We start from the raw sequence: 26334 nt of genomic DNA, 5'->3' as shown, positions 1-26334 counted from the left end.
TCTCCTGTCTCCAGTGGCCGGCGCCGCCATTACTGTTTTCATTACCACATGGATTACAAACCAAACTTCCCTCCAAGTGTCTGCATGGGCGCAGCCATCTTGGACTCTGTCAGCTGATCATTTCCTCCAATCTGTTGTCAGTATTGTTAATCTGCATAATTGCCTAGCCAATCCCTTCCTTGCTGCAGGTATAAATACACTGTGCCTGAGCAAGGAAGGCGTCAGTGCTTTGGTTGTCAAACCTAGTTCCTGTTTGTCTCTCTCCTGTGATTGTCTTCCAGGTTCCAGCTCCTGTCTCAAGACTTCCACCATAGAGACCCGCACCAGCATTCCACCTGCGGTGTAGCCTGACTCTCTGATCCATTGTGGATTCATCTGTTTCCAGCTTCAACATTACCTGCTTCCAGCTCAGCTTCCAGCAGAGTACAGCTTCTCTTAAAGGGCCGGTGTCCTTTCTACACTTTACCACTCTCCACCGGTATTATTATTTCTCCGCTCTCAAACTCTACATTTTACTCATATTGCATCGCTCTCAAGCTTCATTTATTATTTAACTGGTTCCAGCCAGTATCCACTCCGTGTTAACAACAGTCTGGTTCCAGCCAGTATCCACAGCAGCTGTTTTATCTTCAGCAACCCAGCTTTTCCTGGAACACCAGCTGGTACTATCCTGGGTTATCTCCATTGCTACAGTCGGGCCTGGTAAGGACTTTCCATCTAGAAGATTATAAGAACTATCTCACACTACCAGTGCCCTGTGGCTCCTGCCACCCTGTAGTACCCAGGAACTGTATTTATTCTTTGCTGACTTTTATGTTTTCTTTTACTGCTGCTGTGTTGCGGAGTTGTCATAATAAACATCATTGACTTTTATCCAAGTTGTCGTGGTCACGCCTTCGGGCAGTTATTATTCATGTTACTTACATGTCCAGGGGTCTGATACAACCTCCCGGGTTCCGGTACATCTCAGCCCCTACAACTGAGGCTGCCTCCCGTCAGCTCAGGCCCTCAGTTGTGACACCTTCTCCCTGCTGACTAAGGCCAATTTGAACAATCGGTGAGGGGGAACGTCTTGAAACCCCAGTTTGTACCCTTGGGACACTATTTGTAAAACCCACGAGTCCAGGTCCGAATGAATCCAGAACTGACTGAAGAGTTTTAGACGTGCCCCCACTGGTGTGGGCTCCTGCAAGAAAGCCCCAGTGTCATGCAGTGGATTTGGCAGAAGCAGAGGACAATCTCTGGTCCTGCGATCTTGAAGAGGCTACAGACCTCTTCCTTTTCCTTCCTCTACCTGCAAAGAAAGGGGAATCTTAACTTCTTGCATATCTATTGGGCCAAAATGACTGCGGTAGATAATGATGCGTCTTCATCCGTTGAGAGGGAACATAGGGCAAGAAGGTTGACTTACCATTGAAATGAGGATGCATCTTGCTGCCTTTCCAATGAAGCAAGTTTAATTTAGTAATAGGTGAAAAACCATCCCTACAAAGGTGTTAATCAGAGACTTGGCTTTGTGGACACTTTTCAGAGAACAAATTTGTTAGCATAAAAATAAAGCCAGAAAATGAAGAGCTGTTTAATCACGCAATTTGATTTTTTTGCCAGCATATTTCTTTTTCTCTGCAACCCACTGCTAAATTGTGCTTCCTAGATGTTTTTATAAAATCACTGAATCAAATCTAACTCTGATTACATCAGAGAAGGCCAGGTACCCTACACCATAACAGGGGGTATGAAATTTGACTTGTCTACTTAAAGATCACCAAAATCTGATAACAAGGTCAATTACATCCCTGGGTGGGATTGAACCACCAACCTTTTGGTTAATAGCCGTACACACTAATTGATTGAGACACTTTGCAAAAGTCCATACTGACAAAGGCTAATAAGCATTCATCTAAAACGTTTCCTAGAAAAACTTAAAAAAGTCAATAATCTGGAGAGTTTTTGTAAGATGTTTCTTCTATCAACCAACGAAGAAACACATTGGTACTTTCCCATGATGATTGAGTGCTTCAGGATCTCTTGCACTTACATGTGCAGCAGAGTACAGCAATGGAAGCATGCTGGGCCCATAACCCAGAGGTAGGCAGATTGAAACTATCCTCTGCTATATGCATTTTTTTGTTTGTTAATTAAAGTAATCCAAAACAGTGGCGCACCCAGGGGGGGTTTTAAATGCATGAGTATTATTAATGACTGTCTAGCGTCCTCTGCAGCCTGCTGTCTTCCTGGTGGCACTTGCAAGTGCAATAAAAGTTTACTTTTTTTTAATTATAGTACATATATATCCATGTGCCTACATATATACACATGTATATACATACGTACGTACGTACGTACGTACGTACGTACGTACATACATACATATAAACACACACACACACACACATATGATATATATATATATACATGTGTATATATATGTGTACTGTATGTGTGTGTATATATATATATATATATATATGTATGCATGTTTAATATGCTATGTATATGTGTATATGGATTCACTATGATCTCCCGGCCTCCCGGCGACCAGCATACCGGTGCCGGGAGGCCGGCTTACCAACAGTGTGGCGAGCGCAAATGAGACCCTTGCGGGCTCGCTGCGCTCGCCATGCTACGTGCGCCACACTATTCTATTCTCCCTCCAGGGGGGTCGTGGACCCCCACGAGGTAGAATAAGTGTCGGTATGCCGGCGGTCAGGCTCCCGGCGCCGGTATGCTGGTCGCCGGGAGCCCGACCGCCGGCATACTGAAGACCACCCGTGTATATGTATATGTATGTGTGTGTGTATGTGTGTGTATATATATATATATATATATATGTGTGTGTGTGTGTAGATATATGTGTATATATATATATATATATATGTGTACATATATATATATATATATATATATATACACACACACAGACACACTAGTTTTACGGACCCAGCATATACTGGGTCACCTCAGTCCCCACCCCCGTGATTGGCTCCGCCCAGTTCTGGAAACCCCCCCATGCAAATCCTGCGTTTGCCACTGCAAAACTGGGATTGATATTTTGGCTCTTTTATTTTTACTTAAAGTACAATAACTTTTACCATTTTAATTTGTTTTTATAGTATATTGACAGTATTGTTTTCTTTCAAAAATCCACTTAATTTTCTTTACCCTATTATTAAAATGGTAATTGACAAAAACAAACTACATTGTCACCAGAAGAGCAATACAAAATGTACAAGTGATATATTAAAATCATCTTTCCAGCTTGAATTTCAATGATGCATTGGGGCAACGATTTTGTGAGAAACATCTTCACCCTTAAATAAAGATTTTCTTAATTCCTTACCTGTGTGCTAATTAGATATCACCTTGTTTTCACATTAAACAGACTTCCACATGAGAAAGCAGCAAGGATGCAGTGGCGTTAATGTTTCCTGGTGTCAACCTGTATTATTTCAGTAGACATTGAAATGAGGATGCATCTTGCTGCCTTTCCAATGAAGCAAGTTTAATTTAGTAATAGGTGAAAAACCATCCTTACAAAGGTGTTAATCAGAGACTTGGCTTTGTGGACACTTTTCAGAGAACAAATTTGTTAGCATAAAAATAAAGCCAGAAAATAAAGAGCTGTTTAATCACTCAATTGGATTTTTCTGCCAGCATATTTTTTTTCTCTGCAACCCACTGCTAAATTGTGCTTCCTAGCTGTTTTTATAAAATCACTGAATCAAATCTAACTCTGATTACATCAGAGAAGACCAGGTACCCTACACCATAACAGGGGGTTTGAAATTTTGACTTGTCTACTTAAAGATCACCAAAATCTGATAACAAGGTCAATTACGTACCTGGGTGGGATTGATCCACCAACCTTTTGGTTAATAGCCGTACACACTAACTGATTGCGCCACAGAGACACATTGCAAAAGTATATACTGACAAGGTCTAATAAGCATTCATCTAAAACGTTTCCTAGAAAAACTTTAAAAAGTCAATAATCTGGAGAGTTTTTGTAAGATGTTTCTTCCATCAACCAACGAATAAACACATTGGTACTTTCCCATGATGAGTGAGTGTTTCAGGATCTCTTGCACTTACATGTGCAGCAGAGTACAGCAATGGAAGCATGCTGGGCCCATAACCCAGAGGTAGGCAGATTGAAACTATCCTCTGCTATATGCTTTTTTTTTGTTAATTAAAGTAATCCAAAACTGGGATTGATATTTTGGCTCTTTTATTTTTACTTAAAGTACAATAACTTTTACCATTTTAATTTGTTTTAATAGTATATTGACAGTATTGATTTCTTTCAAAAATCCACTTAATTTTCTTTACCCTATTATTAAAATGGTAATTGACAAAAACAAACTACATTGTCACCAGAAGAGCAATACAAAATGTACAAGTGATATATTAAAATCATCTTTCCAGCTTGAATTTCAATGATGCATTGGGGCAATGATTTTGTGAGAAACATCTTCACCCTTAAATAAAGATTTTCTTAATTCCTTACCTGTGTGATAATTAGATATCACCTTGTTTTCGCATTAAACATACTTCCACATGAGAAAGCAGCAAGGATGCAGTGGCGTTAATGTTTCCTGGTGTCAACTTGTATTATTTCACGAGACATTGAAATGAGGATGCATCTTGCTGCCTTTCCAATGAAGCAAGTTTAATTTAGTAATAGGTGAAAAACCATCCCTACAAAGGTGTTAATCAGAGACTTGGCTTTGTGGACACTTTTCAGAGAACAAATTTGTTAGCATAAAAATAAAGCCAGAAAATGAAGAGCTGTTTAATCACTCAATTGGATTTTTCTGCCAGCATATTTTTTTTCTCTGCAAACCACTGCTAAATTGTGCTTCCTAGCTGTTTTTATAAAATCAATGAATCAAATCTAACTCTGATTACATCAGAGAAGGCCAGGTACCCTACACCATAACAGGGGGTTTGAAATTTTGACTTGTCTACTTAAAGATCACCAAAATCTGATAACAAGGTCAATTACATCCCTGGGTGGGATTGAATCACCAACCTTCTAGTTAATAACCGTACACACTAACTGATTGCGCCACAGAGACACTTTGCGAAAGTGCATACTGACAAACGCTAATAAGCATTCATCTAAAACGTTTCCTAGAAAAACTTTAAAAAGTCAATAATCTGGAGAGTTTTTGTAAGATGTTTCTTCCATCAACCAATGAAGAAACACATTGGTACTTTCCCATGATGAGTGAGTGCTTCAGGATCTCTTGCACTTACATGTGCAGCAGAGTACAGCAATGGAAGCATGCTGGGCTCATAACCCAGAGGTAGGCAGATTGTAACTATCCTCTGCTGTATGCTTTTTTTTTAATTAAAGTAATCCAAAACTGGGATTGATATTTTGGCTCTTTTATTTTTACTTAAAGTACAATAACTTTTACCATTTTAATTTGTTTTAATAGTATATTGACAGTATTGTTTTCTTTCAAAAATCCACTTAATTTTCTTTACCCTATTATTAAAATGGTAATTGACAAAAACAAACTACATTGTCACCAGAAGAGCAATACAAAATGTACAAGTGATATATTAAAATCATCTTTCCAGCTTGAATTTCAATGATGCATTGGGGCAACGATTTTGTGAGAAACATCTTCACCCTTAAATAAAGATTTTCTTAATTCCTTACCTGTGTGCTAATTATATATCACCTTGTTTTCACATTAAACAGACTTCCACATGAGAAAGCAGCAAGGATGCAGTGGCGTTAATGTTTCCTGGTGTCAACCTGTATTATTTCAGTAGACATTGAAATGAGGATGCATCTTGCTGCCTTTCCAATGAAGCAAGTTTAATTTAGTAATAGGTGAAAAACCATCCTTACAAAGGTGTTAATCAGAGACTTGGCTTTGTGGACACTTTTCAGAGAACAAATTTGTTAGCATAAAAATAAAGCCAGAAAATAAAGAGCTGTTTAATCACTCAATTGGATTTTTCTGCCAGCATATTTTTTTTCTCTGCAACCCACTGCTAAATTGTGCTTCCTAGCTGTTTTTATAAAATCACTGAATCAAATCTAACTCTGATTACATCAGAGAAGGCCAGGTACCCTACACAATAAGAGGGGGTTTGAAATTTTGACTTGTCTACTTAAATATCACCAAAATCTGATCACAAGGTCAATTAAGTCCCTGGGTGGGATTGAACCACCAACCTTTTGGTTAATAGCCGAACACACTAACCGATTGCGCCACAGAGACACTTTGCAAAAAGTACATACTGACAAAGGCTAATAAGCATACATCTAGAACGTTTCCTAGAAAAACATTAAAAAATCAATAATCTGGAGAGTTTTTGTAAGATGTTTCTTCCATCAACCAACGAATAAACACATTGGTACTTTCCCATGATGAGTGAGTGCTTCAGGATCTCTTGCACTTACATGTGCAGCAGAGTACAGCAATGGAAGCATGCTGGGCCCATAACCAAGAGGTAGGCAGATTGAAACTATCCTCTGCTATATGCTTTTTTTTTGTTAATTAAAGTAATCCAAAACTGGGATTGATATTTTGGCTCTTTTATTTTTACTTAAAGTACAATAACTTTTACCATTTTAATTTGTATTAATAGTATATTGACAGTATTGATTTCTTTCAAAAATCCACTTAATTTTCTTTACCCTATTATTAAAATGGTAATTGACAAAAACAAACTACATTGTCACCAGAAGAGCAATACAAAATGTACAAGTGATATATTAAAATCATCTTTCCAGCTTGAATTTCAATGATGCATTGGGGCAATGATTTTGTGAGAAACATCTTCACCCTTAAATAAAGATTTTCTTAATTCCTTACCTGTGTGATAATTAGATATCACCTTGTTTTCGCATTAAACAGACTTCCACATGAGAAAGCAGCAAGGATGCAGTGGCGTTAATGTTTCCTGGTGTCAACTTGTATTATTTCACGAGACATTGAAATGAGGATGCATCTTGCTACCTTTCCAATGAAGCAAGTTTAATTTAGTAATAGGTGAAAAACCATCCTTACAAAGGTGTTAATCAGAGACTTGGCTTTGTGGACACTTTTCAGAGAACAAATTTGTTAGCATAAAAATAAAGCCAGAAAATGAAGAGCTGTTTAATCACTCAATTGGATTTTTCTGCCAGCATATTTTTTTCTCTGCAAACCACTGCTAAATTGTGCTTCCTAGCTGTTTTTATAAAATCAATGAATCAAATCTAACTCTGATTACATCAGAGAAGGCCAGGTACCCTACACCATAAGAGGGGGTTTGAAATTTTGACTTGCCTACTTAAAGATCACCAAAATCTGATAACAAGGTCAATTACATCCCTGGGTGGGATTGAACCATCAACCTTTTAGTTAATAGCCGTACACACTAACTGATTGCGCCACAGAGACACTTTGCGAAAGTGCATACTGACAAAGGCTAATAAGCATTCATCTAAAACGTTTCCTAGAAAAACTTTAAAAAGTCAATAATCTGGAGAGTTTTTGTAAGATGTTTCTTCCATCAACCAACGAAGAAACACATTGGTACTTTCCCATGATGAGTGAGTGCTTCAGGATCTCTTGCACTTACATGTGCAGCAGAGTACAGCAATGGAAGCATGCTGGGCTCATAACCCAGAGGTAGGCAGATTGAAACTATCCTCTGCTGTATGCTTTTTTTTTTTATTAAAGTAATCCAAAACTGGGATTGATATTTTGGCTCTTTTATTTTTACTTAAAGTACAATAACTTTTACCATTTTAATTTGTTTTAATAGTATATTGACAGTATTGTTTTCTTTCAAAAATCAACTTAAATTTCTTTACCCTATTATTAAAATGGTAATTGACAAAAACAAACTACATTGTCACCAGAAGAGCAATACAAAATGTACAAGTGATATATTAAAATCATCTTTCCAGCTTGAATTTCAATGATGCATTGGGGCAACGATTTTGTGAGAAACATCTTCACCCTTAAATAAAGATTTTCTTAATTCCTTACCTGTGTGCTAATTAGATATCACCTTGTTTTCACATTAAACAGACTTCCACATGAGAAAGCAGCAAGGATGCAGTGGCGTTAATGTTTCCTGGTGTCAACTTGTATTATTTCAGTAGACATTGAAATGAGGATGCATCTTGCTGCCTTTCCAATGAAGCAAGTTTAATTTAGTAATAGGTGAAAAACCATCCCTACAAAGGTGTTAATCAGAGACTTGGCTTTGTGGACACTTTTCAGAGAACAAATTTGTTAGCATAAAAATAAAGCCAGAAAATAAAGAGCTGTTTAATCACTCAATTGGATTTTTTTTGCCAGCATATTTTTTTTCTCTGCAACCCACTGCTAAATTGTGCTTCCTAGCTGTTTTTTATAAAATCACTGAATCAAATCTAACTCTGATTACATCAGAGAAGGCCAGGTACCCTACACAATAAGAGGGGGTTTGAAATTTTGACTTGTCTACTTAAATATCACCAAAATCTGATCACAAGGTCAATTACGTTCCTGGGTGGGTTTGAACCACCAACCTTTTGGTTAATAGCCTTACACACTAACCAATTGCACCACAGAGACACTTTGCAAAAAGTACATACTGACAAAGGCTAATAAGCATTCATCAAGAACGTTTCCTAGAAAAACTTTAAAAAGTCAATAATCTGGAGAGTTTTTGTAAGATGTTTCTTCCATCAACCAATGAAGAAACACATTGGTACTTTCCCATGATGAGTGAGTGCTTCAGGATCTCTTGCACTTACATGTGCAGCAGAGTACTGCAATGGAAGCATGCTGGGCCCATAACCCAGAGATAGGCAGATTGAAACTATCCTTTGCTATATGCATTTTTTTTGTTAATTAAAGTAATCCAAAACTGGGATTGATATTTTTGCTCTTTTATTTTTACTTAAAGTACAATAACTTTTACCATTTTAATTTGTTTTAATAGTATATTGACAGTATTGTTTTCTTTCAAAAATCCACTTAATTTTCTTTACCCTATTATTAAAATGGTAATTGACAAAAACAAACTACATTGTCACCAGAAGAGCAATACAAAATGTACAAGTGATATATTAAAATCATCTTTCCAGCTTGAATTTCAATGATGCATTGGGGCAACGATTTTGTGAGAAACATCTTCACCCTTAAATAAAGATTTTCTTAATTCCTTACCTGTGTGCTAATTAGATATCACCTTGTTTTCACATTAAACAGACTTCCACATGAGAAAGCAGCAAGGGTGCAGTGGCGTTAATGTTTCCTGGTGTCAACTTGTATTATTTCAGTAGACATTGAAATGAGGATGCATCTTGCTGCCTTTCCAATGAAGCAAGTTTAATTTAGTAATAGGTGAAAAACCATCCCTACAAAGGTGTTAATCAGAGACTTGGCTTTGTGGACACTTTTCAGAGAACAAATTTGTTAGCATAAAAATAAAGCCAGAAAATGAAGAGCTGTTTAATCACTCAATTGGATTTTTTTGCCAGCATATTTCTTTTTCTCTGCAACCCACTGCTAAATTGTGCTTCCTAGCTGTTTTTTATAAAATCACTGAATCAAATCTAACTCTGATTACATCAGAGAAGGCCAGGTACCCTACACAATAAGAGGGGGTTTGAAATTTTGACTTGTCTACTTAAAGATCACCAAAATCTGATCACAAGGTCAATTACGTCCCTTGGTGTGATTGAACCACCAACCTTTTGGTTAGTAGCTGTACACACTAACTGATTGCGCCACAGAGACACTTTGCAGAAGTAAATACTGACAAAGGCTAATAAGCATTCATCTAAAACGTTTCCTAGAAAAACTTTAAAAAGTCAATAATCTGGAGAGTTTTTGTAAGATGTTTCTTCCATCAACCAACGAATAAACACATTGGTACTTTCCCATGATGAGTGAGTGCTTCAGGATCTCTTGCACTTACATGTGCAGCAGAGTACTGCAATGGAAGCATGCTGGGCCCATAACCCAGAGGTAGGCAGATTGAAACTATCCTTTGCTATATGCATTTTTTTTTGTTAATTAAAGTAATCCAAAACTGGGATTGATATTTTTGCTCTTTTATTTTTACTTAAAGTACAATAACTTTTACCATTTTAATTTGTTTTAATAGTATATTGACAGTATTGTTTTCTTTCAAAAATCCACTTAATTTTCTTTACCCTATTATTAAAATGGTAATTGACAAAAACAAACTACATTGTCACCAGAAGAGCAATACAAAATGTACAAGTGATATATTAAAATCATCTTTCCAGCTTGAATTTCAATGATGCATTGGGGCAACGATTTTGTGAGAAACATCTTCACCCTTAAATAAAGATTTTCTTAATTCCTTACCTGTGTGCTAATTAGATATCACCTTGTTTTCACATTAAACAGACTTCCACATGAGAAAGCAGCAAGGATGCAGTGGCGTTAATGTTTCCTGGTGTCAACCTGTATTATTTCAGTAGACATTGAAATGAGGATGCATCTTGCTACCTTTCCAATGAAGCAAGTTTAATTTAGTAATAGGTGAAAAACCATCCCTACAAAGGTGTTAATCAGAGACTTGGCTTTGTGGACACTTTTCAGAGAACAAATTTGTTAGCATTAAAATAAAGCCAGAAAATGAAGAGCTGTTTAATCACTCAATTGGATTTTTTTGCCAGCATATTTCTTTTTCTCTGCAACCCACTGCTAAATTGTGCTTCCTAGCTGTTTTTATAAAATCACTGAATCAAATCTAACTCTGATTACATCAGAGAAGGCCAGGTACCCTACACCATAACAGGGGGTTTGAAATTTTGACTTGTCTACTTAAAGATCACCAAAATCTGATCACAAAGTCAATTACGTCCCTGGGTGTGATTGAACCACCAACCTTTTGGTTAGTAGCCGTACACACTAACTGATTGCGCCACAGAGACACTTTGCAGAAGTAAATACTGACAAAGGCTAATAAGCATTCATCTAAAACGTTTCCTAGAAAAACTTTAAAAAGTCAATAATCTGGAGAGTTTTTGTAAGATGTTTCTTCCATCAACCAACGAAGAAACACATTGGTACTTTCCCATGATGAGTGAGTGCTTCAGGATCTCTTGCACTTACATGTGCAGCAGAGTACAGCAATGGAAGCATGCTGGGCCCATAACCCAGAGATAGGCAGATTGAAACTATCCTCTGCTATATGCATTTTTTTTTTTGTTAATTAAAGTAATCCAAAACTGGGATTGATATTTTGCCTCTTTTATTTTTACTTAAAGTACAATTTCTTTTACCATTTTAATTTGTTTTAATAGTATATTGACAGTATTGTTTTCTTTCAAAAATCCACTTAATTTTCTTTACCCTATTATTAAAATGGTAATTGACAAAAACAAACTACATTGTCACCAGAAGAGCAATACAAAATGTACAAGTGATATATTAAAATCATCTTTCCAGCTTGAATTTCAATGATGCATTGGGGCAACGATTTTGTGAGAAACATCTTCACCCTTAAATAAAGATTTTCTTAATTCCTTACTTGTGTGCTAATTAGATATCACCTTGTTTTCACATTAAACAGACTTCCACATGAGAAAGCAGCAAGGATGCAGTGGCGTTAATGTTTCCTGGTGTCAACTTGTATTATTTCAGTAGACATTGAAATGAGGATGCATCTTGCTGCCTTTACAATGAAGCAAGTTTAATTTAGTAATATGTGAAAAACCATCCCTACAAAGGTGTTAATCAGAGACTTGGCTTTGTGGACACTTTTCAGAGAACAAATTTGTTAGCATAAAAATAAAGCCAGAAATGAAGAGCTGTTTAATCACTCAATTGGATTTTTTTGCCAGCATATTTCTTTTTCTCTGCAACCCACTGCTAAATTGTGCTTCCTAGCTGTTTTTATAAAATCACTGAATCAAATCTAACTCTGATTACATCAGAGAAGGCTAGGTACCCTACACAATAAGAGGGGGTTTGAAATTTTGACTTGTCTACTTAAATATCACCAAAATCTGATCACAAGGTCAATTACGTCCCTGGGTAGGATTTAACCACCAACCTTTTGGTTAATAGCCGTACACACTAACCAATTGCGCCACAGAGACACTTTGCAAAAAGTACATACTGACAAAGGCTAATAAGCATTCATCTAGAACGTTTCCTAGAAAAACTTTAAAAAGTCAAGTGAAGGAGATCCAACTGAGGCAGCACAAGGGAACTCTCGAAAGAGGAACAAGGCAAGAGGAAGATCTGAGACAAAGAAATCTGACTTTTACCAGAGCTGACCAGAGGAAAGCACAAACACAGTCCCCCTCTACCACAAATAATGCAGTCGAGTTTCCCACATTTGGGGAAATCACAGGGGTCAGCATACCCAGAATGCAATGAATGAACCTCACCCTGGGAGAACAATCTTCATGACCATGGTATCTCCTATGCAAAATAAGTATGATTTGGGATAGGGCTGGGGAGGGCCGCTGCTCAGGCACATCTCTGTCAAGTAAAGGAGATTCAACTGAGGCAGCACAAGGGAACTCTCATCTGGGGACAACAACTGCAGGGAGAACACATATTTTCAGATGAACATGGGAGGGCAGAAGGCTGCCTAATACTGAAGCACCCCCAAACAACAAACCAAATGCAACAACTAGTGCAAGCATTCCTGGGGGAAGGCCTGCAGCAGATGGATTTGCATATGATGTCATCCAAGCAGTGGGTCAAAGTTGGCTTCAACCCTCGTCTGCATATGAAAAGAAAAAAGGGATGTGCAGGGCATGGCGTCCTTTTGTGGCGCTTGGATGAACCCTCCTTCGGTGTGGGGCTCATGTTGGCTATGCCCCAGCCCCTGAAGCATTCAAGATGATTTCTTGCAGCAGCTGGGCACTGTAACAGCTCCAGAGTTGCTCTGTAAAGCATGTAAAAGGGTGTGGGCCCTGCAGCACTACCTGTAGTATGCATTGTGCGTTGGAAGGCACAAAGTAAGCAGACGGGAGAGGTCAGGATAGTGCGCAAGGGCATAGAAGGGAGTGGCTCAAGAAAAGAGAAGTGGAAACAGACAGCAAACTAGGCTGGAGAAAGACCTGAGACAAAGAGATCTGAATTATATGAGAGCCGACCAGAGGAAACACAAATTATGCAGTCAAGTGTCCCACATTTGGGGAAATCGCAGGAGCAGCACACCCAGAGTGCAATGGGTGAGCCTTGCCCTGGGAGAAGCACCTTCCTGATCATAGTATCTCACCTGGCAGGTAAATAGGAGTTGGGCTAGAGCTGGGGAGGGTCGCTGCTCGTGCACCCCCCTGTCAAGTGAAGGAGATCCAACTGAGGCAGCACAAGGGAACTCTCGAAAGAAGAACAAGGCTAGAGGAAGATCTGAGACAAAGAAATCTGACTTTTACCAGAGCTGACCAGAGGAAAGCACAAACACAGTCCCCCACTACCACAAATAATGCAGTCGAGTTTCCCACATTTGGGGAAATCACAGGGGTCATCATACCCAGAATGCAATGAATGAACCTCACCCTGGGAGAACAATCTTCATGACCATGATATCTCCTATGCAAAATAAGTATGATTTGGGATAGGGCTGGGGAGGGCCGCTGCTCAGGCACATCTCTGTCAAGTAAAGGAGATTCAACTGAGGCAGCACAAGGGAACTCTCATCTGGGGACAACAACTGCAGGGAGAACACATATTTTCAGATGAACATGGGAGGGCAGAAGGCTGCCTAATACTGAAGCACCCCCAAACAACAAACCAAATGCAACAACTAGTACAAGCATTCCTGGGGGAAGGCCTGCAGCAGATGGATTTGCATATGGTGATGTCATCCAAGCAGTGGGTCAAAGTTGGCTTCAACCCTCGTCTGCATATGAAAAGAGAAAAGGGGCGTGCAGGGCATGGCGGCCTTTTGCGGCGCTTGGATGACCCCTAGTTCGCATTAAACACCTCCACCCTACTTCGGTGTGGGGCTCATGTTGGCTATGCCCCAGCCCCTGAAGCATTCAAGCTGATTACTTGCAGCAGCTGGGCACTGTAATAGCTCCAGAGCTGCTCTGTAAGGCAAGTAAAAGGGTGTGGGCCCTGCAGCACTACCTGTAGTTCGCATTGTGCGTTGGAAGGCACAAAGTAAGCAGATGGGAGAAGTCAAGATAGTGCGCAAGGGCATAGAAGGGAGCGGCTCAAGAAAAGAGAAGTTGAAACAGACAGCAAACTAGGCTGGAGAGAGACCTGAGACAAAGAGATCTGACGAGAGCTGACCAGGGGAAACACAAATTATGCAGTCAAGTTTCCCACATTTGGGGAAATCACAGGGGCAGCACACCCAGAGTGCAATGGGTGAGCCTTGCCCTGGGAGAAGCACCTACATGATCATAGTATCTCACCTGGCAGGTAAGTAGGAGTTGGGCTAGAGCTGCGAAGGGTCTGTCAAAGTCAGAAAAATATCTCTATGCACACTACCATATTTGCACCTCACCCAGGTCCGTGCTGCGCATGCGTACGCTCTCCCGTACGTGCGCATACTCACAGTCGCGGGCACCCGCAGGCGCATGGTATGCGTATTTACGGTAGAGTTTATGTGGTTGTAGCGTGCGACTCAATCGTAACATATTTTCACTAATAATGTATTTTGTAGATCATGGTCCCTTTGATAGATTCTGAAAGTTTGGTTAATATAGAATGTTTATGAACAGAGGAATCCCTCTTTGTTTGATACGAAGGGTCAGACAGGAGTAATACAGTGGTGTTTAGTATCCATCGGAAGAATATTTAATTAGAAATATTCCTGTGTTGGTTTGAAGCAGATCAATCGCTCGTGCGAATAGTTATGGACATAAGAAGTTTATGAACATTTACTTTATTTGCACTTTATTACCCATGCGGCGGGAAACCCAGTTTCCCTCCCACCTGAGCAGTTGGAAATAGTCACAGCCCACCTGTATGAATCAACCTATGACCTTTTGTTATAATGCGAAGCCGAATTCCTGTGTCCAATGAACAATGAGATTGTAGGGACCATTGAATTGTATTGTGTGTGGGGCATAAATAGGCAGGCCGACCGTATCCAGTTCTCTCTCTCTTCAACGGTTCTCATTGCTGATAATCGGGAGCTGGATATCGAGGCGCATGCGATCGTTCCCCTAGTGCGTAAGTTTTCTCCGTAATCATATTGTCTTACTGTGAGCCATCTCTCTCTCTCTCTATCTCTCTCTCTCTACTCTTTCTCTCGTATTTTCCTTTAATTGTATTGTATTGTATTTCCTGTGTAGTTTATCTGGTTAGTTGGTTTATGTTATATTGTAGTGTATGCTTTGTACTGTGATTCTTTTTGCAAGTATAATAGTCATAATACATATAATAGGTTTCGGACCCTAAGCCCAGGTATCTGTGTATTCTTTATAGTGTTAAGTATTCTCTGAGCGCCGGTGACGCTCAAGCAGCTTTGTAGTTAATCAGGTTACACCAGGTTGCACTTACACTCTGTCTCTACACTAAGGTATACTGTGTATCTCATCGTTAAAGGTATAGAGATAAAGGTTTAAACGTTGTAAGCGTCTGCACCGCTGGTGATCTCCTCGTGGTCCCGAGCGTACGCTACGCTATAGCGAATCATTACGTTAGTCGGCAGCCAATAGCGTGCCTGCCTGTGATCACTGGGCCGTAAGCGAACGTGACGCTTGAGCGTCTCGACTACGGTTGAGCGATCGCTACACAACTTGCGTACCCTTACGGTACTTCTTACGTAGATAGCGTATAGTGTTCTTAGACCTCTTAAAGTGTTTTATATACGATAAATATTCAGCTTTATCAATTGGCGGCTCGCCCGTCCTTCACATATCTGCACTAGGTAGATCAGCAGACATTATCCCTCAGCAAAGGGCGGGAGGTTGTATCCCTCGTAGTGCTGACAGGATAAGCGTCTGCTTCACTTAGGTAAAGAGTGCTGAAGGAATCCGGGAACCGGAGGTAAGAACAAAACGCTAGTGTCTTTTAAAACTGTTTATTTTTCTGTCTTGCGTACACACGCACGCACACATATATATATCTGCATTTCTTTTTCTTTTTCATTTTCGTATATCACTCTCCTGTCTGCCAGTTTTTATAGTTGATAGAAGTGCTAAAAAGAGAGTTGCCGTTATTTCATAGTTTAAGAGTAAAGGTAATATAGTTAAAAGATAGACAAACACACAGTTTCGCCTGGGAGATAAGGCGAAGTAAGTGTGTTTGTGTGGTAGATGATCAAGGATCATCTACATTGATAAAAGTATAAATTGTGTTACGGTGGATCTTTGCTTTGCGTATACGTGTCTCTAACAAAGACTTGCGTACGCAATCCAAAGGCCGACGCACGCAGCGTACGTTACGCAACGGAGCGTCCGGTTACGCCCACGTAGCTCAAGTCACGATAAGTTGATTTTTAACGCAAAGCGATAAATAACGCGAGGCGAGAAATAACGCAAGTCTATTTTTGGGTGTCCGAAATTTAGTTAACAGATCCTGCTCCTAATTGGTAACACACCTGATCTGAAGAAAAATTTCTGCGCAGAAATAGAAATAGAAACAAAAGTGTACATGTGATGAGTGAGTGTTTTTACAATTTTTAAAGGTTGAACCACAAGAAAAGTCGAGTACTCGTGAGGTACATGCGTGTAAGTGACGTGCACGGTGGCTAGGGAGGCATCTCTGGTTAAATATACAATTTTGAGCATTAGAGTATAGCAGACCAGGAGGTCATACTGTAACAAGACCAGGAGGTCATAACAGACCAGGAGGTCCAGGTACAGCTGACAAGGAAGTCTGCTATACAGTTCACAGGCACAACACCGAAAAGGGTTGGTGCAACACCCATATAGGCCATATAAGCTCTGGCTGAAGGAATTCGCAGTCGTAAGTTTCGATTCCATTGGTCTTTCCGTACATAAGCTTAGTTGTTTGTGTACTGAACGACTGGACCGCACGTAAGTGTGTGCAGTAGTTAGTAATCTGACCTAATACCATTAGAGTAAAGGGGTCACAAACGCTATCTGTACACTCTAACGTGATTTGTGTAATTTTTTTATTTTAAGGGAAGTTCGCTGCTCACTCAGGAACTATCCAGCAACCAATAGTTACTGGAAAGAGTAAGTGTTCTTCGGATAACCCTCGCAGGTTCCAGTAAATAGAGGTTCAGGTCGCAGGGGCCCTAGGTCGAGTACGCCAGCACCATATCGGTGTGATCAGGTCGTATTGGTCGGCGTGGGCGAGTGAGTGGGGTACTCGGTAAACCGCCACCGTCAGCCTATTGTTGGCATTTGGTTTTGCGTAAAGGGTTGGCTAAATAAAGCAACACTTTCGAACTATGGGGGCCACTTGTTCAGGTAGGGGGCGATCAACCTCGGTTCGGGTTGATTCAGTGGTCCGGCCAATTGGGTCGGCCAGGTATATAATGTGTGAGAAATATGGAAGTCACACAGAAACTTTATGTGATGAATGGGAGAGAATGACTGTACATGACGGGGAGAAATTCCCAAGAGTAGGGAGCTTCAGCTCAGAAGTGTTACAAAATTTAAGGAGGAGGATATGTCTCATAAAATCAACAAAGAGACGAATCCAGCATTATGATTATTTACAGTTGTGGCAACAGGAAGGTGAGATACAGAGAGGTTTGGCTCAGGCGGCGGGATCTGGCTCTAACAGAAAACTGATTGCCACGGCCCCGCCGCCACCATACATATCAGGAGAGAAGTTGATTGCGGAGAAAGACGCACTAAGGTGTAACACAAAATCACTTAGTAACTGTGTAAATGTTAATGATAATGTTAACCCATTAACCCATGCAAGTATTAACCCGTGCAAGTTGTACCCTGTTTTGAACTTTCCTCAGGAGTGTGATCAAGAGGACGAATCGGCAACGATTTCAGCGCTCTCTCTAGCAGCCACCATAGCAGAGACCACAGTAGGCACAGCTCCACCCACGAGATTAGTAAAGGCCCCTAGCGGAGGGATAGGTGAGGTCGTATCAACTGGTAAGTACGGCACCATGCATTATGCTGAAACTATTTCACCACAGCCTGTAGAATCTACACAGAATGAGGTTGTTAGAATTACACCTGTTAGAGTAATAGCAGTGCCAAATGGGAAAACAGACGCATCAGGAGCCACTCCCATTAGGAACATTGCCATGTACACTCCATTTTCCCGAATGGAATTAAGGACCATAGTGTCTGAATTTCCTGACCCTAGAAAAGACTTAGTTGCCAGTCAAAAATACATCAGAGACTTAGGTAACACTGTAGAGCCCAACAATAAAGACTGGCAGATATTGCTGAGAGCATGTTTACCCTCAAATGTCGACGCAACTCAATTTTTAGCTGATTGCGGACTAGGTCATGATGTACCTCTTACAGATGTGTACAACCAAGATAATGTGAAAAGAATAAACTTGCCGTTAAAAGAGTATTTCCCAGCAGTAGCTAAATGGAATAAGATATTCTCCATTAAACAGAAGGAGTCAGAGACAGCTGCAGAGTATTTTCACAGAGCATTATTAGAAATGCCAAATACACAGGCATAGAGGACATTAAAACAGACACAAACCATCGGGAAGTAGCAGTATCGGTACTGATGGATGGTTTAAAAGAGTCATTGAAGACTAGGGTACAGACCACGCAACCATGTTGGCGAGGTCTGTCTGTGGCTACTTTGAGAGAGGCTGCTATTGATCACGACAGAAACATCACCAGACACAGGGAACAACAAGGTGACAAATTAATGTCAGTAAGTATACAGGCTCTGACCACAAGGCAGCCTTTGTTTGTATCACCAAATCCTGTGGGTAAGTCAAGTATGGTTACTTGTTATTCTTGTCACAAACAGGGACACATGGCACGAGATTGTAGAGTAAAGAATCCACGAAACTCATACCAAACCCCTAGACAACGACACGACACACGACATTGGGAGCAAGGTCCGCAGAAACGGAGTTATGAGCCACATACAGGGGAAACAAAAAGATATCCCCCAAACAGAGACTGGCATGCCTCTGGTAGTTCCCAACTATCTCCCTCACAAGTAGTTGCTGCCAGCGGGATTCAGGGAGGTCACCATACCCAATAGGGGTGTGGCCATACCTGTAATCTGCAGCCAGTAAAATTAATTGCCAATCTTGGAAGTGAACCCGAGATCGCAATTAATGTAGCTGGTAAAACTTTAAACTTTCTTGTAGACACAGGTCAGTGATAAATTCGACAGTGGGCATGAGAACCACTGGTAGGACAATTCCAGCCATGGGAGTAACAGGAGTAGTCCAGCACTACCCTGTTAGCAAACCAGCCGAGATTACAATAGGGCCTTTGCATACCAAGCATTCCTTTTTGCTGGCTGCATCGGCACCAACCAATCTCCTGGGAAGAGACTTACTGTGTAAAATGGGGTGCGTCATTTATTGTACTCCTGAAGGTGTATTCTTGGACATACCTGAGAAACACGCTCAGGAAGTGCGAGACATGTTAGACTCCCCATCAAAATTAATGTCACATACCATTATGACAAATAGGAATCCATCCCAAATAGAAGAGATGACATCTCAGATACCAGAGTCACTTTGGACAAAAGACGGACAAGACACTGGATTAATGGCAAACGTAGCTCCAGTAGTTGTACAAGTAAAAGATGGTAGGATAGCTCCAAAAATCCCACAGTACCCTCTGAAGCCAGAGGTGGAGTTAGGAGTTTACCCAGTAATAGAGCGCTTGCTACAACAGGGCATTCTGGTAAGAACGTCCAGCACTGCTAATAGTCCCATCTTCCCTGTGAAAAAGAGTGGGGGGAGGGGTTACAGACTAGTGCAGGATCTAAGGGGGATTAACAAAATAGTTGAGAGTCAGTTCCCCGTAGTGCCAAATCCAGCTGTCATCCTAATGCAAATCCCTCCCACTGCCAAATTTTTCACTGTTATTGACCTCTGCTCCGCTTTCTTTTCGGTACCTCTGCACCCTGACAGCCAATATTTGTTTGCATTCACATACAGAGGAGTCCAATACACGTGGACTCGATTACCCCAAGGTTTCATAGATAGTCCAAGTATATTTTCTCAGGCTTTGCATGATTGTTTACAGTCTTTGCAACCAGACAGTGGATCAGTATTGATACAGTATGTGGACGATTTATTACTGTGTTCAGATTCACTGGAAGCATCTCTGAAGGATACGAAACAGCTCCTGTTTCATCTTTCAGACACCGGACACAAGGTGTCCAAAGACAAGTTACAATTATGCCAAACTAAGGTAAAATATTTGGGACACTGTCTAACACAAGGACTGAGACACCTGACCGCTGATAGAATCCAAGCAATTAGAGACATGACTCTGCCACAAACCCAGCAACAGATCAGAACGTTTTTAGGAATGTGTGGGTATTGCCGTAATTGGATCCCAGGGTTTTCCATTTTGGCGTTACCTTTGCAGGAAATGGTCTCCTCAAACAAACCTGATAGGATTTCGCATACAGACGAGTCCGAAACAGCATTTGAGAGACTCAAACAGTGCCTAACGCAGGCACCAGCACTAGGTATGCCAGACTATGGGAAACCCTTTGAACTATACGGAACAGAAAGTGCTGGTTGCGCGGCAGGTGTACTAACCCAAAAACACGGTGATGCCAGTAGGCCAGTTGCATACTACAGCGCTCAGCTAGACACGGTAGCGCGATCCCTCCCCACATGCTTGCGAAGCGTTGCTGCAATAGCATTGCTAGTGACAAAAAGCGAAGACGTCGTGCTAGGCCACAACCTCACAATCCATACGCCACATGCAGTATCAGCCTTATTGAATTCTGCCCAAACCAGACACGTCTCATCAGCGAGATTTACAAGATGGGAATTGGCACTAATGGCCCCCGTAAACATCACCATAAGGAGATGCAGTGCATTAAATCCTGCAACGTATCTCCCAGGTGTGCCTGGTCAGGCACAAAGGGTGGAAGGTGAGAGTGATGGGGAAGGAGGATTTAATACAAAGGAAGATACACATGATTGTATGGAATATTTGACCCAAAATTTTACCGCAAGGCCTGACATCAGTGACAACCCACTGGAAGATGCAGAACTCACGTTCTACACGGACGGTAGTTGTCATAGACAGTCAGACTCGGGAGACTTGTGTACTGGATACGCAGTCGTAGATGACCAAGACACCATAGAAGCGGAACCGCTAGGCCCACCTCACTCAGCCCAGGTTGCTGAACTGGTCGCCCTAACCAGAGCATGTGAATTGGCTAAGGGTAAGTCAGCCAATATCTACACCGATTCTAGATACGCATTCGGGGTAGTCCATGATTTCGGAGCCCTATGGCGCCTCAGAAATTTCATGACGGCCGCTGGTACACCGGTAGCGCATGCAGCTCACATAAAAAGGCTTCTAACAGCGATACAGGAACCCGACAGAGTGGCTGTTATCAAATGTAAAGCACACACATATAGCCAAGACCCGGTATCACTTGGTAACAGCCGAGCAGACGAAGCTGCTAAGTTAGCAGCTGCTACCCCCATACAGACAGACACCACACAATTAATGGTATTTAATACCATTAACACACAGAAGTTGTGTGAAATGCAAAATTTGTGTTCCACACAGGAAAGGGCAGTCTGGAAGGCAAAGGGATGTGGCCAGGAGTCCTCAGGACTCTGGACGGATGGACATGGTAAACCAGTGGCCCCCAGAGCATATCTTCCATGTCTGGCTGAAGCAGCTCACGGGCTGACTCATCTAGGCAAGGAAGGAATGTGCAAATTGGTAAGAGCATACTGGTGCGCCCCAGGATTCTCCTCTCATGCGAGTAAAAGAGCAATGTCATGCCTTACCTGTTTGAGAAAGAATATTGGAAAGGCAATACCTACAGAACCATCCCATATCCCACCTGCCGGCGGCCCTTTCCAGGTAATACAAATTGACTTTATACAATTACCCCCTTGTCGGAATTTGAAATATGTACTTGTTTGTATAGATGTTTTCTCAAATTGGGTCGAAGCATTTCCAGCGACAACAAATACCGCTATGTTTACTGCTAAGAAAATTGTGCAGGAATTTGTATGTAGATATGGTATCCCTAGAATAATCGAAAGTGATAGGGGTACCCATTTTACAGGTGATGTCTTTCAAGGAATGTGTAAGTTGATGGGAATTGATAGCAAGCTGCACACTCCGTACCGTCCACAGGCGAGTGCGAAGGTCGAAAGAGTGAACAGCACTATTAAAAATAAATTGAGTAAAGTGATGGCAGAGACAGGATTGACATGGCCAGAAGCTTTACCCATTGTATTGTACAGTATCAGAACCACTCCCAGGTCCCCTCTTAATCTGTCTCCCTTTGAAATCTTGTTTGGTCGACAACCGCATGCCATGATTAACCCTCAGGATGATTTGAAATGTAACAATGAAGTAACTGTAAAGTACTTGATTAACATGAGTAAACAGTTGAGGAATCAAAATGATAATCTGAAGTTAGTGATTCCTGATTTACCAGATAGTAATTGTCATGACATTGAACCTGGGGATTATGTAATGATACGGAATTTTCTACGCTCAGGTTGCCTTATTGACAGATGGGAAGGACCATACCAGGTCTTATTGACTAGCACTACGGCATTGAAGGTTGCTGAGAGAGAGACTTGGGTCCATTCATCCCACTGCAAGAAGGTTGCTGATCCAGAGAAGTCCCGTGATAAGAAACAGACGGTAGAGGTTGTATCACTGGAGTGTCTGTTCCAGGAGGACTGAGGCGGCACCTGAGCCTTGAAGACCGAGAGCTGTTGTCGACTCCCCACTCCCTTTTATTATTTTCCTCCACTTCCCATCCCCTCTCCCTCAAATTTCTTTTTCCTCCTTCTCATTCTTCTCCATTTCCTCCTATAAGATGGACTTGCCCCAAGAGACTGTGATCCGGATTTTCCTGTTGACCATGATGTTGACCAGAGCAGTCTGTTCCGGCGAGAGTACCATGGAGGTCGATAGAGGTTCTGGAATGGGTTCTGATGATAAAGATGGAGGCGTAGTTTTCCAGGATCAACCTAACCAACAAGCAAAGGCGAGTATCAGAAAACGATCCGATAGCATTGACCATAGAAGAAATTGTGACGGATTGTTAGCTGAAGAAAACTGTATCTGTAGGCTCTGTAACAATGTCATTGAAGATGGGTGCATTAAGAAATGCCAATCCAGTTTTAATATCCATATGGACCGGCATCCATTGAGTGACTATCACTCCTTAGTGGGTAATGTGTTAAACAAAACAGATTGTTGGGTATGCTCTCAAGTACCTCAAGGTCATAGCAAATCAGGGCTAGTACCATTTCCTTTAACGATAGGGGAGGTACTTGAGTTAAATGGTGGGAGACCGGTGGACAGGAGGTTTAATATCTCCAGCCCTCCTAGTTTGAAGCTCCACCAATACCATGTGGATAGGTCCCTATTATGTTTCAACATCTCCAATCCCAGAAAGCCGGGAAATTGGGAAGTGTCATGGAGTAACCACACCATGACCTTTTCGCATAGAGCAGATAGAATGCCTACAGATACAGAGCTTGTACGCCACATAGCCAGTAGAGGAAAATCTTTCCGGTATAGGTACACCTTAGGAAATAGGATTACGAGAGTTGGAGAAGTATCACCAGGATACTGTGCACATATCGTACAACCTGATACGTGTATTAAGCAGATGGAAGAATTAGGGTTAGGAGATTTCACCTGGAAGGTGTGTAATATGGTTATGTCCTTCTCCGTCCCATATGTTCTCCCCGATGATGCATATTTCATATGCGGGAGAAAGGCGTACAAGTGGCTTGCCCCAAACTCTGAAGGATTGTGTTATATTGGAAAAGTATTGCCTGAAGTAATGACTGTAACACATGACAAAATGAAGGACATACATCGTGGTGCCCAAGCTCCTTATACTCACACCCACTACGAGCACGTTGTTAAAAGACACCTGATAGAGAAGACAGAGCATCCGGCCTCTGATCTGATAAGTGAATCCACCGGGATTCAATTCTTAATCGCGTTAGATTTCACCCGCACCGCTAGAGGAGTGCTAAATTATAAATACATATTGGCGCTCGCAAATTTGTTAGACAATATCACTGAAATGTATGATGACACATTTAGATATACGGGAAGGGAACTTCAAGCTTATAAAACAGAACTGGTGCAGCATAGAATGGTTCTTAATTACCTCACAGCAGTGACAGGCGGATATTGTGTTACATTGGCAACACAGTACGGCGTGAAGTGTTGCACGTATATCACGAATAGCACCGAGGATCCGGTCGAGGTCATAGACCAAAAGATGGACGATATTCTCCAATTGAAGTGGGAATTTCGCCGAAAACACAATCTCACTCTTGCTGCTGTAGGTAATGAGCTGACTGGTTGGGTGTCATGGTTGAACCCGCGAAATTGGTTCTCCGGTTTGGGAGACTGGGCTCAAGGAGTCATAATGGATGTTGGGAAGTTTCTCCTATGTATCTTAGGTGTTATCATAACCATTGGCTTGATATTTAGATGCGGTCAGGCTTTAATGAGGTGCAATCGTCGTACTAAGGTAATGAGTTTGAGGAGTGAGGAAACTGTAATTAACCTGGATTTGATTTATGACCCAATGATAGAAACAATGATGTGATGAAAATGCGATTTCTACGGTCCGTTTCTTTCACCTGTTTTTCTGGTTTTTCTCCAAGATAAAAAGACCCACTTGGACGAGGAAGTTGACGAGACGCTATACAGACAACGGATAGACCAAAGAAGAAGTTTTGACCACTTGAGATATGGACATTTGATGAACTTTGCCAGGGATCCCCAGTTTCCCTAGAATTCTTAAACTTACGCTAGCCCAACATTTTTTGTAAATCTAATGGCATTGACTAAGCTTTTTGCTCACCCCTAATGGGCAACACAGCGCAAAGAAGACGACTTTCAACTGATACCGAACAAAACTTCAACCGACAGATATACATTAACCTGACATAGAATACCACCGCATTTACCGTAATTATGTCTTTTCTTCATTTCTACAACCCTCAGGTAATGACACACATAGTATAGGGAATACAGGCACAGATATCAGCAATCACATATTCCCCCATTCATGTATCATCAACTAAAATGTGCTCCCCATTTTGTTCAAAATCCGAAAAGAGCTCGGTAAAGTTTGACAGCCCATCCACAGACCCGTACCACGGGATAAGAAGGAATTCAAATGTATACTTCGCAATACCTCGAAGCTTGATTTACAACACGTACGGCACGATGATACATGACCCCCCAAACACGGATTCATACACACATGCTTCTGCTATCTCACTAGGTCATACCCTCTTCACACCTACTCCTCTCTCCTCCCTTACCCAACCATGGAAATGAATTAACCCCTAACATATATTTTTCTCCTTTTGAAATGTTTTCAGGAAGTGGCAGTTATTATTGACTGCCAAAGGGTGGACTGTCAAAGTCAGAAAAATATCTCTATGCACACTACCATATTTGCACCTCACCCAGGTCCGTGCTGCGCATGCGTACGCTCTCCCGTACGTGCGCATACTCACAGTCGCGGGCACCCGCAGGCGCATGGTATGCGTATTTACGGTAGAGTTTATGTGGTTGTAGCGTGCGACTCAATCGTAACATATTTTCACTAATAATGTATTTTGTAGATCATGGTCCCTTTGATAGATTCTGAAAGTTTGGTTAATATAGAATGTTTATGAACAGAGGAATCCCTCTTTGTTTGATACGAAGGGTCAGACAGGAGTAATACAGTGGTGTTTAGTATCCATCGGAAGAATATTTAATTAGAAATATTCCGGTGTTGGTTTGAAGCAGATCAATCGCTCGTGCGAATAGTTATGGACATAAGAAGTTTATGAACATTTACTTTATTTGCACTTTATTACCCATGCGGCGGGATACCCAGTTTCCCTCCCACCTGAGCAGTTGGAAATAGTCACAGCCCACCTGTATGAATCAACCTATGACCTTTTGTTATAATGCGAAGCCGAATTCCTGTGTCCAATGAACAATGAGATTGTAGGGACCATTGAATTGTATTGTGTGTGGGGCATAAATAGGCAGGCCGACCGTATCCAGTTCTCTCTCTCTTCAACGGTTCTCATTGCTGATAATCGGGAGCTGGATATCGAGGCGCATGCGATCGTTCCCCTTGTGCGTAAGTTTTCTCCGTAATCATATTGTCTTACTGTGAGCCATCTCTCTCTCTCTCTATCTCTCTCTCTCTTCTCTTTCTCTCGTATTTTCCTTTAATTGTATTGTATTGTATTTCCTGTGTAGTTTATCTGGTTAGTTGGTTTATGTTATATTGTAGTGTA

General features: G+C 41.2%; 4 non-coding genes across 4 annotated transcripts; all 4 read right to left on the bottom strand.

The window, feature by feature from the left end:
* Positions 1 to 12266: 12266 nt before the first annotated feature.
* On the bottom strand, positions 12267 to 12430 carry LOC135041924 (U1 spliceosomal RNA). Its single transcript, XR_010235273.1, has one exon. It is a non-coding gene; the product is annotated as a U1 spliceosomal RNA (small nuclear RNA).
* Positions 12431 to 13073: 643 nt separating this feature from the next.
* Positions 13074 to 13236, bottom strand: LOC135041938 (U1 spliceosomal RNA). The gene has a single exon (XR_010235285.1). It is a non-coding gene; the product is annotated as a U1 spliceosomal RNA (small nuclear RNA).
* A 152-nt stretch (positions 13237 to 13388) lies between these two features.
* Positions 13389 to 13552, bottom strand: LOC135041931 (U1 spliceosomal RNA). The gene has a single exon (XR_010235279.1). It is a non-coding gene; the product is annotated as a U1 spliceosomal RNA (small nuclear RNA).
* Positions 13553 to 14223: 671 nt separating this feature from the next.
* On the bottom strand, positions 14224 to 14380 carry LOC135041936 (U1 spliceosomal RNA). Its single transcript, XR_010235283.1, has one exon. It is a non-coding gene; the product is annotated as a U1 spliceosomal RNA (small nuclear RNA).
* Between the last annotated feature and the right edge of the window lie 11954 nt (positions 14381 to 26334).

Source organism: Pseudophryne corroboree, unplaced genomic scaffold (genome assembly GCF_028390025.1).
Source record: "Pseudophryne corroboree isolate aPseCor3 unplaced genomic scaffold, aPseCor3.hap2 scaffold_805, whole genome shotgun sequence".
NCBI classification, from domain to species: domain Eukaryota; kingdom Metazoa; phylum Chordata; class Amphibia; order Anura; family Myobatrachidae; genus Pseudophryne; species Pseudophryne corroboree.
This window is presented reverse-complemented; position numbering and strand designations above follow the sequence as displayed.